This window comes from Hypanus sabinus, chromosome 15, assembly GCF_030144855.1.
Source record: "Hypanus sabinus isolate sHypSab1 chromosome 15, sHypSab1.hap1, whole genome shotgun sequence".
Taxonomy (NCBI): Eukaryota; Metazoa; Chordata; class Chondrichthyes; order Myliobatiformes; family Dasyatidae; genus Hypanus; species Hypanus sabinus.
Genome location: NC_082720.1, coordinates 15,060,261 through 15,077,001, shown reverse-complemented (window position 1 = coordinate 15,077,001; position 16,741 = coordinate 15,060,261).

Below are 16,741 nucleotides of genomic sequence, written 5' to 3'. Positions count from 1 at the left end.
CTGCCGTCGGAGGGGCCACTGGTTTGAGTCGCTGCCGTCGGAGGGGCCACTGGTTCGAGTCGCTGCTGTCGGAGGGGCCACTGGTTCGAGTCTCTGCCGTCGGAGGGGCCACTGGTTCGAGTTGCTGCCGTCGGAGGGGCCACTGGTTTGAAACACAGCCTATGGAGATGCCACTGGTTCGAGTTGCTGCCGTCGGAGGGGCCACTGGTTTGAGTCGCTGCCGTCGGAGGGGCCACTGGTTCGAGTCGCTGCTGTCGGAGGGGCCACTGGTTCGAGTCTCTGCCGTCGGAGGGGCCACTGGTTCGAGTTGCTGCCGTCGGAGGGGCCACTGGTTTGAAACACAGCCTATGGAGATGCCACTGGTTCGAGTTGCTGCCGTCGGAGGGGCCACTGGTTCGAGTTGTTCCTCTCAGTGGGGCTGTTGGATAATGATGCTCTCAGAGATGTTACCAAAATTTTATATGTTTCTTATTGAGTTTCTTTGTTTCAAGGCTTCCTGTTAGGTGATGAATCTCTGGGTTGTATAATGTATGCATACTTCAATAATAAATGAACTTTGAACATTGTTGGGATGGTATGGAAACCTGACTATATTTTCATTAAAGGTAAAGAAGTTGCCATAGCTGATGTTGCCCTTTGATGCAATTACATTAACAATCCTTCAGAAAACTCTTACAGAGGAATTAGAGTAATTCACATGGGACATAATATAGTTCACAAAATGCAAAACTGTGCTGTTATTTGGCTTCATGGTCAAGCGAAGGAAAAACAATACGAGAGCTATCAGAAACTAATAAAATTCTGGAAAATTAATTACCCACAATGTGAGACTAATGCCAGACATTTTACACATGGTTTGTGAATAACTGCGCTCTGTTATTGTACAATGTATCTCAAATCTTGCATGTGAAATCTTGTAGGAATTTGTATTGGATTGGAAACTAATGTCTATGAACTTAAAATGATATTTGTGGTAACTTCTGCTTTACAAAAGGACCACTCGCCAATGTGATGGCCAAAAGAGCATCTTTATCTGGGACGGCAATTGATATTTACAAGACAGAGGCTTCCCGGTACCTCGTGCGGTCTGGGTGGAGGAACTATATACAATGCATACCGGGAGTAAAAACCCCACCAACCCCGGAACCAACCTTCTGCTATCAACAGCTTCCTGATTAGTATCAACCTACTTTCAATAATACTCACATTACAACACTTCTCCCCCTTTAATATCCAACATTCCCCAAGTGTAGGAAATAAAAACAGTGGTATCATTAGCAACAGGTTACCAATACAAAACACCTAAAAAACGTGGCAAATTCTAACAACAAAAAAATTACCCAATCAAAGATTCAGTCTGTCAGGAGGTTTGCGAGGGCGCTGTGATCTACACACTACCCCTGGTGACCCAGCAGGCACCGCTGGTGAGGATGTTTTGGGTGGATCTGGTGTTGGGGACACGAGAGAGGTCTGTCTGTCCGTGTGAGAATGTCCATCCTCTTCAGGGGACTCTGCCCCCTCTGCCAGCGTCTCTCTCTTTCTGGCAAAGTCACTGGTGGACATGCTTCCCCAGGAGTCTGTCTCACCATTGGAAACTCCATGGAACTGTCTACCTCTGAGCCGGAATCATGACTCAGGCACACATGGTCCTGATGTCTGCAGAAAACACGCCCATCAGTCAGCTTAACAACATAGGAGACTGGACCACTCAGCTCAAGAATAACCCCAGGTAGCCATTGCTGATTATTGCTACTGCTGAAGTTTCTCACATAGACATTGTCATCCGGTTTTAACTGTCTCTCTCGCGCATGTTGATCATGTCCCTCCTTCTGCTTTTCCTGCTTTCTCTCCACTTTTGCCTTCATGTCCGGGCGCAGCAGGTTCAATCTTGACTTGAGCTTACAATCAGCATCTCTGCTGGAGTGCGTGCAGTCATAGTCTGTGGCATGAGTCGGTATTTAAACAGCAAACGTGAAAGCCGGGTACTAAGAGAGTCCCCTGTCATCCGCTTCAGGCCTTCCTTCACTGTCTGAACAGCCCGCTCAGCCAAACCATTTGAGGCTGGGTGGAAAGGGGCCGTCCGAATGTGACGAATGCCATTCTGCAGCATGAACTCACCGAACAGCTCACAGGTGAACATCGGGCCATTATCAGTGACCAGAGTGTCAGGCAACCCGTGGACTGCAAACACTTGCCTGAGTTTGTCTATGGTGAGGGGGCTGTGATGTTGCTCATGATGTGAGCTCTATCCATTTGGAATGCGCATCTACCATTACAAGAAACATCTGCCCCATAAAGGGACCAGCAAAGTCCAAATGTAGCCTAGACCAGGGGTAGACTGGCCACTCCCATGGGTGCAAAGGAGCTGGTGGTGGCATGTTCTGATTGGTCTGACATTGCGTGCATGATTTTACCTTGTTCTCCAGATCCTGATCCATTCTTGGCCACCAGACGTAGGATCTTGCAAGGCTTTTCATTCGAGACACCCCTGGGTGAGTCTCATGAATTTCCTCCACAATCTGTGAATGGCCAGGGGGAGGCATGATGACCCTCATCCCCCAGAAAATGCAGCCATCCTGCAGACTCAGTTTGGTCTTGCGTTTGGCATAAGGCCTCAGTTCCTCTCCTTCCACAACTCTGGGCCAAACTTGTAAAAGAAAAGTCTGGACTTGAGACAGGACTGGGTCCCTCTCTGTCCATTGCTTGATCTGGGTCACCTTTATAGACGCCGCGGACAGCCTCTCCAATGAAAACACAGTCTCTGGAGGCACATATGTAGTAACAAGCGTCTCAGGTAAAGGGAGTCGACTCAGCGCATCCGCATTTGCATTATCCCCACTCGCTCTGTACACGATAGTATACAGGTAGGCTGACAATGTGAGAGTCCAACGCTGTATCCTGGCTGAGGCTAGCGGTGGGATGCATCTGGTCTCCCTAAAAAGGCTCATCAGTGGTTTATGGTCCATAGAAATTGTGAATGCACGTCCATAGAGGTACTGATGAAAACGTTTGACTGCAAAAACAATGGCCAGACCTTTTTTATCTAGCTGTGAATATCCCTTCTCAGCAGCCGTCAGGGTATGTGAAGCAAAACCAATAGGCTTCTCTGAAAGGTCCTCCATTACGTGCAAGAGAACTGCCCCGACTCCATAGGGTGAAGCGTCGCATGAAAGGGTGATCTCCTTGTCTGGGTCATAGTGAACGAGCAGCTTCGCTGAGTGGAGGAGTTCTGTCACCTCCTCGAAAGCTTCCTCCTGCTCTTCACCTCACCGCCTCTTAGTGTCATTGTGAAGCAGCTTATACAGTGGGGCCAAAACCTTTGAGAGGTCCGGAAGAAACTTGCCACAATAATTCACCATGCCCAAAAATGATCTGAGTTCAGTGACGCTCTTGGGGCCTCCTTGATAGCTCTCACTTTGTCCTCCACTGGGCAAAGTCCCTCAGCTGTAATCTTGTGTCCCAGGTAGGTCACACTCGGAGCCAGGAACACACATTTTCCACGTTTCAATCACAGCCCTGCGTCTGAGAGCCTCTTCAGCACCTGTTCTAAATTAGCCAGATGCTTCCCCTCCATGGCTTCTGTGATCAAAATATCATCAAGATACACTGCTACATGTGGAATCCCCTGCAGCAAAGAGTCCATTGTCCTTTGGAAAATGGCAGGGCTAGACGCCACTCCAAACACCAGGTAACTGTATTTGAATAATCCCTTGCGTGTATTGATGGTGATGTACTCCTTTGAATCCTCGTTGAGCAGCAGCTGTTGGTAGGCGTGGCTCATGTCCAGCTTTGTAAACAGATTACCCCCTGACAGGGCCGCAAACAGGTCATCCACCCACGGCAATGGGTACTCGTTCAGCTTAGAGACCTGATTCACTGTAAACTTGTAGTTCCCACATATCCTCACCGTTTTATCTGCCTTCAAAACTGGAACAATGGGAGCCGCCCACCTTGAAAACTGGACGGGCTCAATGATGCCCAGCCCCTGTAAACGTTCCAGCTCCGCCTCAATTTTGCCTTTCATGGCATAGGGCACCGACCTGGGCTTAAACAAACGTGGTGTGGCCTCAGGATCGACATGGAGTTTCATTGTCAGACCCTTCAGCATGCCCAGCTCGTCCCTAAAAATGTCAGTATACCGCTGCAGAATGTCCTCCGTCGTGCGTGCCTATTTAATTTCATGCCAGTTGAGCCGGATTTTGCAAAGCCAATCGCGGCCCAAAAAACTCAGCCCACTGCCCTTAGCTATCACCAGCCTGGCTTCAGCCTTCTAGCCCCTGGCTGAAATATCCACATATAACACCCCTAAATGAGGTATGGGCTACCCCGTATAGGTCCTGAGTTTGAGCTTAGACAGTCTGATGGGAGGCAGGTCCCCCATGTCCTCCTGTAGGTCTCTTCACTAATGACCGATGCAGTAGCCCCTGAATCAATCTCGAACTTAATCTCCTCTCCCCTGACAGTGACTGTGGCATAATATGGTTCAGGTGGTCCCTCATCCATTTCCACAAACATGTTGTGGGCACACTCTGCCTCTCCGTCTGCTTCTCCTAGGTGGTGTGTGGCTGCCTGAGTCTGCTGAGCTTTCCCCTGCCCAGGCTTAACCTCACCCTTTATGCTCCTGCACTTCTTAACGGAATGTTCCTTCTTGCTACAAGCATGGCAGACAGTATCTTTGAATTGTACAACACAGACTACAGTCATTTACATACCATGTGCAAAATATCCATCTTCTAGCTAGCCTCCTTTCCCTCCCCCCACCTCTTTATACTGGCACCTTCCTTCTCAGTCTTGATAAAGGGTCTTGGCCTATTTATTCCAACTGCTTATTCCCATCCATAGATGTTGTCTGAACTGCTGTGTTCATATCCAGCATTTTGTGAATGTTGCTTTGGAGTTCCAGCACCTACAGAATCTCTTGTGTTTATTTATTCTTCGAAGCCTCCTTTCTTGGAGCCCTGTGGCGAGAAATGTCCTTTTGGGCCATTTGCATTGCTTGTCAACCAGTGGCAGAACGGTATGCAGTAATGATGTATTGTGTTCATAGAATGAAAATAAAGGACGGTTCATGACAAGAACCCAAATCACATGGGTGATTATGGCTGTTAGAGGTTAACAGAAGTCAGCTATCACAGGCATATTGATTAAAAATATTTTAACTGTCGGGCAGAAGTTAGTTATCATTAGCATGTTAGTCTAATGAATCAAAACTATTTTAGTAAAGTAATATCTAGACAAAATGCTGGTTTTCACAGCATCCAGCAATGGAGAAGTTATCTACCCAGAACCAAAGCCAGTGTGAATTGGATGTACGTCATAATTACAACATCCACAGCAAAGATAGGAAGCGGAAGAGATTTAAACAGAAGTATGCTGAAATTATCCAATGATCAGCATAAGCATTCATATGGCAGCAGTTGGCACAATTATGGACAAGGATACAAACCAAGACCAGCTTAGCCAAACTGCGCCAATGAGGGGTACGGTGAAAAGTTTAGTGAAAAAATCTGTGACTCACGCTGTTACATCAACTGTCCAACATCGAGGGTAAAAGACTGGCTTTTAAGGTTTATGACAGGCTGGAGCATCATTTCAGAATGGATTTTTCAAATCTACATGCTTTTGAGAAAGAATGCTGTATTGTTACAGGTTATAATGTTCACAGCCATATCTGACCGGTAATCAAGCAATCTACTGTAAACTTGCTTCATGGAAGAGTTAGACAAATGAGAATATAATAAAGTTCTGGGGGAAAAAAAAAACAAGTCAGGACAGACAAAGCCAACTTTAATAATTCCTAAAAGGCAAACAAAACCAATTGACTTTGTAGTAATTATACTGTAACATAAAAACAAGTTGTTGATGAATAGTATCCTTTGCCTAATTCATAGGAACTATATACACAAAATTGTATCTGTCACATGTATATGTGCTCCTAAGTCTGGAAGCAAGTCAGAAATATTTGTTAATTAACATATAAGAGAGGTTTTACTATTTTATGGTGTGATATCATTATGAAGATCGTTCAAGCCACAAGGTTTATATCAGTGTCTATGCAAGCAAGTTTATATTGAAAAAAGTAAAGTTTGAAGTTCAAAAGTTCAAAGTGAATTTATCATTGAAGTACATATATGTCACCATATACAACCCTATGATTCATCTTCCTGTGAGCATACTCAACAAATCTATAGAATATTAACCAGAACAAGATCATTGAAAGACTGTCCAACCAGGGCATTCAACCAGAGTGAAGGACACACCATTCTGTGCAAATATAAAAATAAAGAAATAATAATAATAGATAAATATTCAATAACTATCAAGAACATGAAATGAAGAGTCCTTGAAAGTAAATATTAGGGCTGTGGAAACAATTCAATGATTGGGAAACTGAAGTAGATGGAAGTTATGCCCTTTGGATCAAGAGCCTGACGATTGAGGGGTAATAACTGCTCCTGAACCTGGTAGTGGGAGCCCTGAGGTATCCTCCTGATGGCAGCAGTGTGAATGCAGCATGACAGGGTGATGGGGGTCCCTGATGATGCCACCACACTTTGTGTAGATGCACTCAGTGGTAAGGAAGGCTTTACCTGTGATGGACTGGGCTGTGTCCCCTAACTTTTGTAGAGTTTTCATTCACATGAATAGGCGTTTTTGTACCAGGCTGTGATGCAGCCAGTCAATGTACTCTCCTCTACACATCTATAGAAGTTTGTCAAAGTTTTTGATGCCCTGCTGAATCTTCACAAACTCCTAGGGAGTAGTGGTACTGTCATGCTTTCTTCGTCATTGTACTTACATGACAGGTCCAGAACATGTCCTCCAAAATAATAACACAGTGGAATTTATTGCCTCTGATCCTCCAATGAGGACTGGTTCATGGACCTCTTGTTTCATTCTCCTGAAGTCAATAATCAGCTTTCTGGTCTTGCTGACAGTAAGAAGATGTTGTCATGGCACCACTCAGCCAGATTTTTAATTTTCCTCCTGTTTCACCACCTTTGGTGTGATTCACAACAGTGGTGTCATCAGCAAACTTGAGTATAGCATTGAAGCGGTGCTTAGCCTCACAGTCATAAGTGTAAAGCGCGTAGATTAGGGCTAAGGACACAGCCTTGACGTGCACCTGCATTGATGAGAAGATATTGTCTTCAAGCTCAATTGACTGGGGTGTGCAAGTGATCCAATTGCACAAGGTGGTATTGAGCCCACATTCTTGGAGCTTTTTGAGTAGTTTTGACGGGTGGTTGGTATTGAATCCTGAGCTGTAGTCGACAAAGAGCATCCTGATGTGTGTATCTTTGCTGTCCAGATATTCCAGGGTTGAGTGAAAAGCCAATAAGAAGGCACCTGCAGTAGACCTGTTGCTCCAGTAGGCAAATTGGAGCATATCCTAGTTGCTTCTCAGGCAGGAAAGACATGTTTCACCACCAGCCTCTCAAAACATTTCATTACTGTGAATGTCAGTGCTATACAATGATAGTCATTGAGGCAGGTTACCACGTTCTCCTAAGGCACCGATATAATTGAAGCCAGCTTGTAACAGGTGGGTACTTCAGACTGCCGAAGTGAGAGGTTAAAGGTCTCAGTAAACACTTGATCAGCACAGAGCATTAGTACTTGGCCGGGTCTGGGCTGATGCTTTTCATGGGTTCATCCTCCTGAAGACTGGTCGCATGTTGGCCTGAGAGACTGAAATCAAAGAATTATCAGGGGATACGGGAGTTTGTTATGGTCCCTCCATGTTTTGAAGGTCAAAGTGAGCAAAGAAAACATTCAGCTGATCTAGAAGCGAAGCCCTGTTGTCGCCTATGTCACTTAATTTAAGTTAATAAGAGGTGATAGTCTTCAAGCCTTGCCATAACTGTCAAGCATCCTTCGTTGATTCAAGTTTAGCCCAGAATTGCTACTTCACCTATAAAATGGCTTTTTGGAGATCGTACCAGGATCTCCTACAATTTTCTTGATCACCAAACTTGGCTGCCTTTGATCCGGCCCTCAACAGTTTTCAAATCTCATGGTTCATCCTGGGCTTCTGACTGGGAAGATTCTGAATGATTTTGTGCGGACACACACATCTACTATTTTAATAATGTCCATGACAACCAGGGTTTATTCACTCAGATCCACAGGAAAGTCCTTCGGCATAGCCTGTTCCACTGAATTGAAGCAAACCCATAACCACTCCTTTGACTCCCACAACCACCTCTTTGTTGTCCTAATCTCCAAAGCTTTGTTCTTTAGCCTCAGCCTGTATGCAGGTCGAGAAGGACAGTGAAGTGATCTAGTTGCTGAAATGCAGCTGGACATGGAAGACTAGGCATAAGTAGAATTTGGGATTCAGAAAGTCCCATCAATCCCTGTTGGGTAAGGTTTTGAGTTTGATCCAGCATTAAGCTTTTCCTAGCAGTCCTGAGTCAACACCGCTGCACTGAAGATGAAGTGAACCACCCCCTATCTCAATATGATTAAAAGTCAAATTTCATTTCCAAATATTATTGCAGATGTATTGTCAAATTTACCAGATGAGAATTCAAAAATGGGATATGAATAGACGATCTTCACAATGACAATGAAGGTAACTGATAGGCATTTTCCACTTATGGCAAGACACAAAAAGGAATCTTGGTAAATAAGTTTTGCATAAGTAAGAAGCTTCAACAGGATGGACTGAATCTGCACTGAATCAGATAAATGCATGATACAATTCTGTAAATGACTATATGGGTTTTTGATGGGTTAAGATGAACAAGTAGTACACATCATTTTGCTGCCTGCAACACAAAGTATGCAACTTGCTCTAATCCTCATGACTACTTTCAGGGTTCTGCTATTTTCTCCCCCCAGGCAAACTCTTGAGTATGCATTTGCTGCACGGATATGTTTAAAATGAATCAGAATCAAAATCAAGTTTATTCCCAGAAACATACTGCATCTTGTGAAATCTGCTGCTTTACAGCAGCAGTACAGTTTTAGAAATGAAAATTACTGCAAGCTATCAAAATAAATAATAGTGCATGTGGAAATAATGATGCAGTGTTCATTTGTTTAACTGGTAATTAGTATTAACAAAGACTGAGAGGGTCTATATATCTCAGAGTTCTTTTTTTAACAACCTGTCTTGTTGACCTATCTTCTTACAATACATGAATCCTAAATATTAGACAAACTGGGGCAAACAAAAACTGACATCAGTTGTGACCCAGGGATCAATTCACTCTTATTGAGAACCCAATGTTCAACATTTCAAACTACTGCTCTTAGTATCTTTTATGATTTATTTATCTGCTTGCTTGTTTGGTTGTTTATTGATTGCAGCAATCCGCCAATTTAATCCTAGCCTACTCACGGGACTATTTATAATGACCAATTAACCTACCAACCGGTAGGGCTTTGGACTGTGTGAGGAAACCAGAGTACCCGGAGGAAACCCACGCAGTCACAGGAAAAATATACGAACACCTTTCAGTCAGCAGTGGGAATTGAACCCAGGTCACCTGTACTGTCAATTGTTGTGCCTCTCCATAGCATATTATATAAGACTTTTATTAATGAGGAGATGCATGGGCCACGTTTGCAGAGTATGGCCCATGCAGCATATGGAATTAATATAACATGTCTATTACCCCGTTCTCCAAATTGGAGCTGGTATAGTGATAAAAGGCATAGACGCGAGGAATGGCTGAATAAGTGTTGATTACTTTGAGAACAATTCCAAGCAAAGGTGGAGAATCTATGGTACACATGTCCAAGATAGCACACTCAAAAATTTGGTTGGCATGTGGCATGCAACACATAAACTCCCCCCATAATAGAAAGATACACAATGATTATCTTTATTGCCAAATGAAACAGCAAATGATTTGAGAATCTGAGAGTAGTGAGGTGTTTTCACAAGAAACTTTTAATGCCAGTTTAGTACCAGCAAGATACTTGCAAGAACGCATGGCATTGGATGATCTGCTTCAAAATCCTCAATGATGTGGTGTACATATCAGTATTTGGATAGTTCTTTTTACTCATGTTTTTGTGTGAACTTGGGAATGTGGAGCATTTAATGGCTCTGAACCTGTACTTGGTGAGGTTTAAAAGAATGACTGAACCCTATCAAATATTGAAAGAACTAGAGAGTAGACATGGAGAAAATGTTTCCTAGACTAAGTGAATCTAGGACCAGTGGACATAGCCTCAGAATACAAGGATGTCCCTTTAGAACAAAGATGAGGAGGGTGATAAATCTGTGGAATTCATTGCCACAGATGGCTATGAAGGCCAAGTCATTGGTTAGATTTAAAGTGGAGGTGGATATGTTCCTGATTATTAATGGCATGAAAGGTTATGGGAAAAGGCAGAAGAATGGGGTTGAGAGAGATAATAAATCAGCCTCGATAGAGTGGTGGAGCAGACTCGATGGGCTAAATGGGCTAATTAATTCTGCTCCAATGCCTTCTGGTCTAACACCAGATAGTCAATGATAATGATGGCAAATACTCTATGTAGGTTAGCACCTTCATAAATAATTTGTTTCGCAATCAACATATTTTATTTATATAGTAACACTATGTTGTTTAAATTTATCAGGGCCTTTGTGTTTGTGGTTGCCCTTTTCAATTTGTTCTTAATGTCAGTTACACCAGCAAAGGAACAAAAATGGTCAAATGAGGAGAGAAGCAGCAAAGATTTTCAAGGGTGTCAAGTGAAAGATTTGGCATGAATAAAAAGGGTGATAAGCTTTATGTATTTTACATTCTGAAAGCGAAAGGTGCAGTACTTGCTCTGTAAAGCAGCACTATGAAACTCTTTATAAATGGCTTTGGGAAAAAAATAGATAAGAACAAAAAGAACAGCTTTCCAGAGCAACAAAAAATTCAGTCACAAACAAAAGAACATCTGCAGATGCTGGAAATCCAAGCAACACACACAAAATGCTGGAGGAACTCAGCAGGCCAGGCAACATCTATGGAAAAGAGTACAGTCAATGTTTCAGTCCGAGAGTTTTCAGCAGGACTGGAGAGAAAAAAAGATGAATAGATTTAAAAGGTGGGGGAGAGGAGAGAGAAACACAAGGTGATAGGTGAAACAGGGAGAATGAGACGAAGTAAAGAGCTGGGAAGTTGATAGGTGAAAGAGATACAGGGCTGAAGAAGAGGGAATCTAAACAGAGAACAGAAGACCATGGAAGAAAGGAAAGGGGGAGTAGCACTAGAGGGAGTCGATTGGTAGGCAAGGAGATAAGGTGAGAGAAGGAAAAGAGGATGGAAAAGGGGTGGGGGGGCATTACCTGAAGTTTGAGAAATCGATGTTCATGCCATCAGGTATAACAACACCTGATATTCCATCTGGTTAGCCTCCAACCTGATTCAACATGGAAATCTACTCAGTGATAGGGAATATATTAAAGAATAATGGCTGAACTGTACTTCTTTCCTTTTCTGTGCTTTCCCAGAAGAAGAAAAAAAATCAGAGCATTAAAGATTTGCCAGTGAGGAGGAACACAGTACATTGTAGAATATCAATGATGAAAATAAACATAGCAGAACAACTACCAAAAGATATTAGTTCATGTAAATTTATTTCTATTTGATCTTCAGTTAGGCTAAGCATAATTGCTCAGTTTTGTAGGGGTGATGAAATATGTCAAGAACTGGCCAACTTAGTAATATTATCTGAACACAGCAGGGGTTGAAATATGAACCTGAATCAGAATAAGGTTTAATAACACTGGCATTCGTAAGGCAGTAGTAAAAGAACTACACACACAGAATGCTGGTGGAACACAGCAGACCAGGTAGCATCTATAAGGAGAAGCACTGTCGACGTTTCGGGCCAAGACCCTTCGTCAGGACTAACCAAAAGGAAAGATAGTAAGAGGTTTGAAAGTAGTGGGGGGAGGGGGAAATCCGAAATGATAGGAGAAGACCGGAGGGGGTGGGATGAAGCTAAGAGCTGGAAAGGTGATTGGCGAAAGTGATACAGAGCTGGAGAAGGGAAAGGATCATGGGACGAGAGGCCTCGGGAGAAAGAAAGGAAGCATGGGAGGGAGCACCAGAGGGAGATGGAGAACAGGCAAACAACTAAATATGTCAGGGATGGGGTATGAAGGGGAGGAGGGGCATTAACGGAAGTTAGAGAAGTCAATGTTCATGCCATCAGGTTGGAGGCTACCCAGCCGGTATATAAGGTGTTGTTCCTCCAACCTGAGTTTGGATTCTTTTTGACAGTACAGGGGGCCATGGATAGACATATCAGAATGGGAATGGGAAGTGGAATTAAAATGTGTGGCCACTGGGAGATCCTGCTTTCTCTGGTGTTCAGTGAAACGGTCTCCTGTCTGCGTCAGGTCTCACCAATATATAAAAGGCCACACTGGGAACCCCAGACACAGTATACCACACCAGCCGATTCATAGGTGAAGTGTCACCTCACCTGGAAAGACTGTCTGGGGCCCTGAATGGTGGTGAGGGAGGAAGTGTAAGGGCAGGTGTAGCACTTGTTCCGCTTACAAGGATAAGTGCCAGGAGGGAGATCGGTGGGAAGGGATGGGAGGGGGACAAGTGGACAAGGGAGTCACGTAGGGAGCGATCCCTGCAGAAAGCAGAAAGAGAAGTATCTGGTCAACAAGTTAACTTATCAAAAAGTGTTTCTATGACAACATGATTGGTGAAGAAACAGATTTAATCAATCTGTTTGCAAAATATATTGGACATCCACTGATAGGTTTTCACTGTAAAGTGCATGAGGAGGCTTTGTGTGCAAAAGCTGGCCTTAAAGAATTTGGAGAGGTGATGAAAATTGTAATTAAGGTAATTATTTTTATTATTGTCTTCAGAAAGGTGGCTATTTCAGAATTTACTAAACAAGGTGAATTCAGTGCAGATAGGACAAATTACATATTACAGTAATCATCAACTTAGTACAGGTTCTGTTCTTAAAAAAATTGTTGAGAGTTTAATGAAATTCTTCTGTTTTTGATGAAAATTTTCTTGCCAAGAACTACATGACATTTTGTGTATTTGTGGATTGATGTTTTCACCAGCTTTCTCCTCACATTTTAATGATCTGAACACCAAATTACAGGGATCTGACAAAACACGATGTCATGTTTGAAGATATAAAATCCTTTGAAGTAAAACTGGAAGTATTTACTTGAGATGCTGAAAATAGCACTCTTAATTACTAAATTTTCCAAGCCTAAAAAAAAACAAAAATACTGAAATTTCTGAAAAGACTGATATTCACAGAGCTGACCAATGCAATTTTTGAGCACCATTGGTTCAACTCCTGAACAATTTTATTTAATATTCAATAAGTTCAGGTCACTTGAAGAAATTGAAAATTCATAAAGTATGCAGACAGTGTAACAAATGCAAAATTAATGGGGAGATGCTGCAGTGGATAGCTTCAGATCATTTTGAAATGCAATTGATTGGTTTACAAAACTATTCAATTTGGAGGCAGAAATTTGTCAATTTAAGAGCTGAACTAGAAAGTATAAAAAAAGATTGATTAATGGCTGGATCAAAACACAAAAATCCACACAATGAAGTTTTAAAACTCTAGGTTTCCATTCCTGAAATGTTTATCTCACTGAAAAATCTTTACTGAATCAAACTAGTCCAATGTACATAGTCTCAAAACAACCAAATGCAAGCTGGATATAAGATATTTGTCAGCATTAATGCAGCAACAAATGTCTCACTGAGAATAAAGCGTGTTTATTTTCCTTTTCTTAATCTTTTATAAATGTACACGCTGTAATGTTTCACTGGTAATGTAGTGGTTTCTCTGTAGCAGCAATGTTTGGGTTATGACTAGAGATAAGGGGGCTTTGGAATGTGGGGCTAACCAATGAGAAGGATGTTAGTCTTTCTTCTGGGTCTGGAAGAGAGGTTTTTGGAGTCTTTTGTTGGCGAGAGAGGAAGAATGAATACGCTTGTGGAGAGGACTGGTAGACCACCGGACCGAGTGGACTGGCAGTGAAGGTCAGTGACGCTCGGAGGAGGTCGATGGTTGATGAATGGCCGCATCAGTGAGCTCCAACATGCACTTTTGACTTTTTCCTTAAAATAGGTCCTTTTTCTTTTTATTTTCTTCACTAACTCTATAAACAGATTAAGATCTTTACAGTTCAATCATTTAATTGCATATGGTGTACTGCCTGATACTTAGCGGTGCAGATTTGTAGCCGGGCAACACATCACACAGCATCCATACAAACAAGATTTCTCAGTTTGGCTGGCCCAGAAGCTGTCTTCCCCAAGATGAACACATGCTGGCCGAGCCTGAGTGTTACGCAGATATGCACTAAAGCTTATTATTTTACCTTTCCATTTTTAATATTTTATGTAGGGTACAATACCAATAATTTAGAAATAATATCAATTTTCAATTGTCTATTTTAAATATTAATATAAAAATTGAACAGTGTTTTTCAAAATGCTTCATTTAATTTAATCTGTCTCTGTCATAACATAATGAATATATGTAAATAAGCCACAGGACGCATACTTTTTCCTTAAAAAACTGCTGTTATTAATAGTAACTACCACTTACTAATTCATTAATCATTGATAACCTCTGCTCAAAATTACCATGGCATGCAAAAGAGTGCAAAGATTATCACCAATTTGGACAGATATTCTCAAAAATGATCACCTCCCCTAATACTGAAAATGTCAAGTTGCACTTACAAAGTGAAGTAACTGTAATGCAAACTGTTTTTATGAATAAAGCAATGTAAATTTTTCTTTGGAATTCTCTGTCTGTAGACCTGTGGATGCCTTATACTGGGGTAAATTCTGGACAGAGGTTGACAGTTTTGGACACCAGAGGAATCAAGAGGTAGGTGAACAGATGAAGTTGCTGAAGAACAGTCAAATTCAGGAGATGACATCAATATATTTTGTCTCTCCTTCTGATGTTTATGGATAAAAGCATTATGTGAATCCAGGAATCCAATGTCAATTTAATCAGTAAAGTCATAAATTACTTTTTAGAAACAAATTACCATGTAACCTTGTAATAATTGAATGACATGATAAATTCCAAAGTTGTGGCACAGCTGTTTAGTAGCTGCCCGACAGCTCCAGCATCCCAAGTTCAATCCTGTACTCTGACATAATTACACAAAGCTTGTGCATTCTCCTGCAGCCACGTGGATTTACCCCTGACTCCTGTAAATTGCTGTTAGTGTAGGTGGAATACAGGACAAATGGAGGTAGGGGTGAGGGTAAATTGATGGGTCTGCAAGAGTAAAGTTCGGATTAGTGTAGGATTAATGAAGTTTGTGCTTGATGCTTGGCACAGAAGCAGTGGACCAATGGGCTGTTTCAATCCAGTATAAGACCATAAGATATAGGAACAGAATTAGGCCATTTGGCCCATTGAATTTGGTCTGCCATTTCATCATAGCTGATGGAATTTTCTTCTCGGTCCCAATCTCCTGCCTTCTCTCAGCATCCTTCATGTCCTGACCAATGGAGAATCTATCAATCACTGCCTTAAGTATGCATAAAGACTTCACCTTCACAGCTGCTTCTCAGCATTACATCCTTGCTTTTATATTCTAATCCACTTGAAACAAATGATAAAATTGCATTTGCCTTCCTCACCACAGACTAAACCTGCAAATTAACCTTTAGGGAATCTTGCACAAGGACTCCCAAGTTCCGTTACACCTCTTTTTTGTATTTTCTTTCCATCTAGAAAATAATCAACACTTCCATTTCTTCTACCAATGTACATGACCATACACTTCCCAACACTATATTCCATCTGCCATTTCTTTGCCTGATCTCCTAATCTGCCTAAGTCCTTCTGTAGCCTCTCCACTTCCTCGAAACTACCTTCCTCTCCACCCATCTTCATATCATCTGCAAACTTGGCAAGAAAGCCACCAAATCCATCATCGAAATCATAACATAAAATAATTGGTTCCCCGACAGATCCCTGTGGAACACCACAAGTCATCCGCATACAGCCAGAAAAGGCTCCCTTTATTTCCACTCTTTGCCTCCTGGCAATTAGCGACTGCTTTATCCATGCTAGAATCTTTCCTGTAATACCATTGGCTCATAGCTTGATAAGCAGCATCATGCGTGGCACCTTGTCAAAGGCCTTCTGAAAATCCAAGGACATAACATCAACTGATTCTCCTTTGTCTATCCTGCTTGTTATTTCTTCACTGAATTCCAACAGATTCATCTGGCAAGACTTTCTCTTGAGGAAACCTTACTGATTATGGCCTATTTTATCATGTGTCTCCAAGTACACAGAGACTTCATCCTTAATAATCAACTCCAACACCTTCTCAACCACTGAGATCACTCTAACCGGCCTATAGTTTCCTTTCTTCATCCTCTCTCCCCTCCTGAAGAGTGGAGTGACATTTGCAATTTTCCAGTCTTCTGGAACCATTCCAGAATCTAGAGATTCTTGAAAGATCATTACCAATGCTTCAGCAATCTCCTCCACCCCCTCTTTCAGAACTTTGGGGTGTAAATCATCTGGTTCAGGTGAATTATCTACCTTCAGACTTTTCGGTTTCCTAAGAGCCTTCTCTCTAGTTATGGGAACTTCACACACTTCACCCTACCTGACAACTGGAACGTCCACCATACTATTAGTATCTTCCACAGTGAACACTGATGCAAAAAACTTATTCAGTTCATCTACTATTTCATTGTCCCCCCCCCCCCATTGCTACCTCTCCAGCATCATTTTCCAGTGTCTGATATCCACT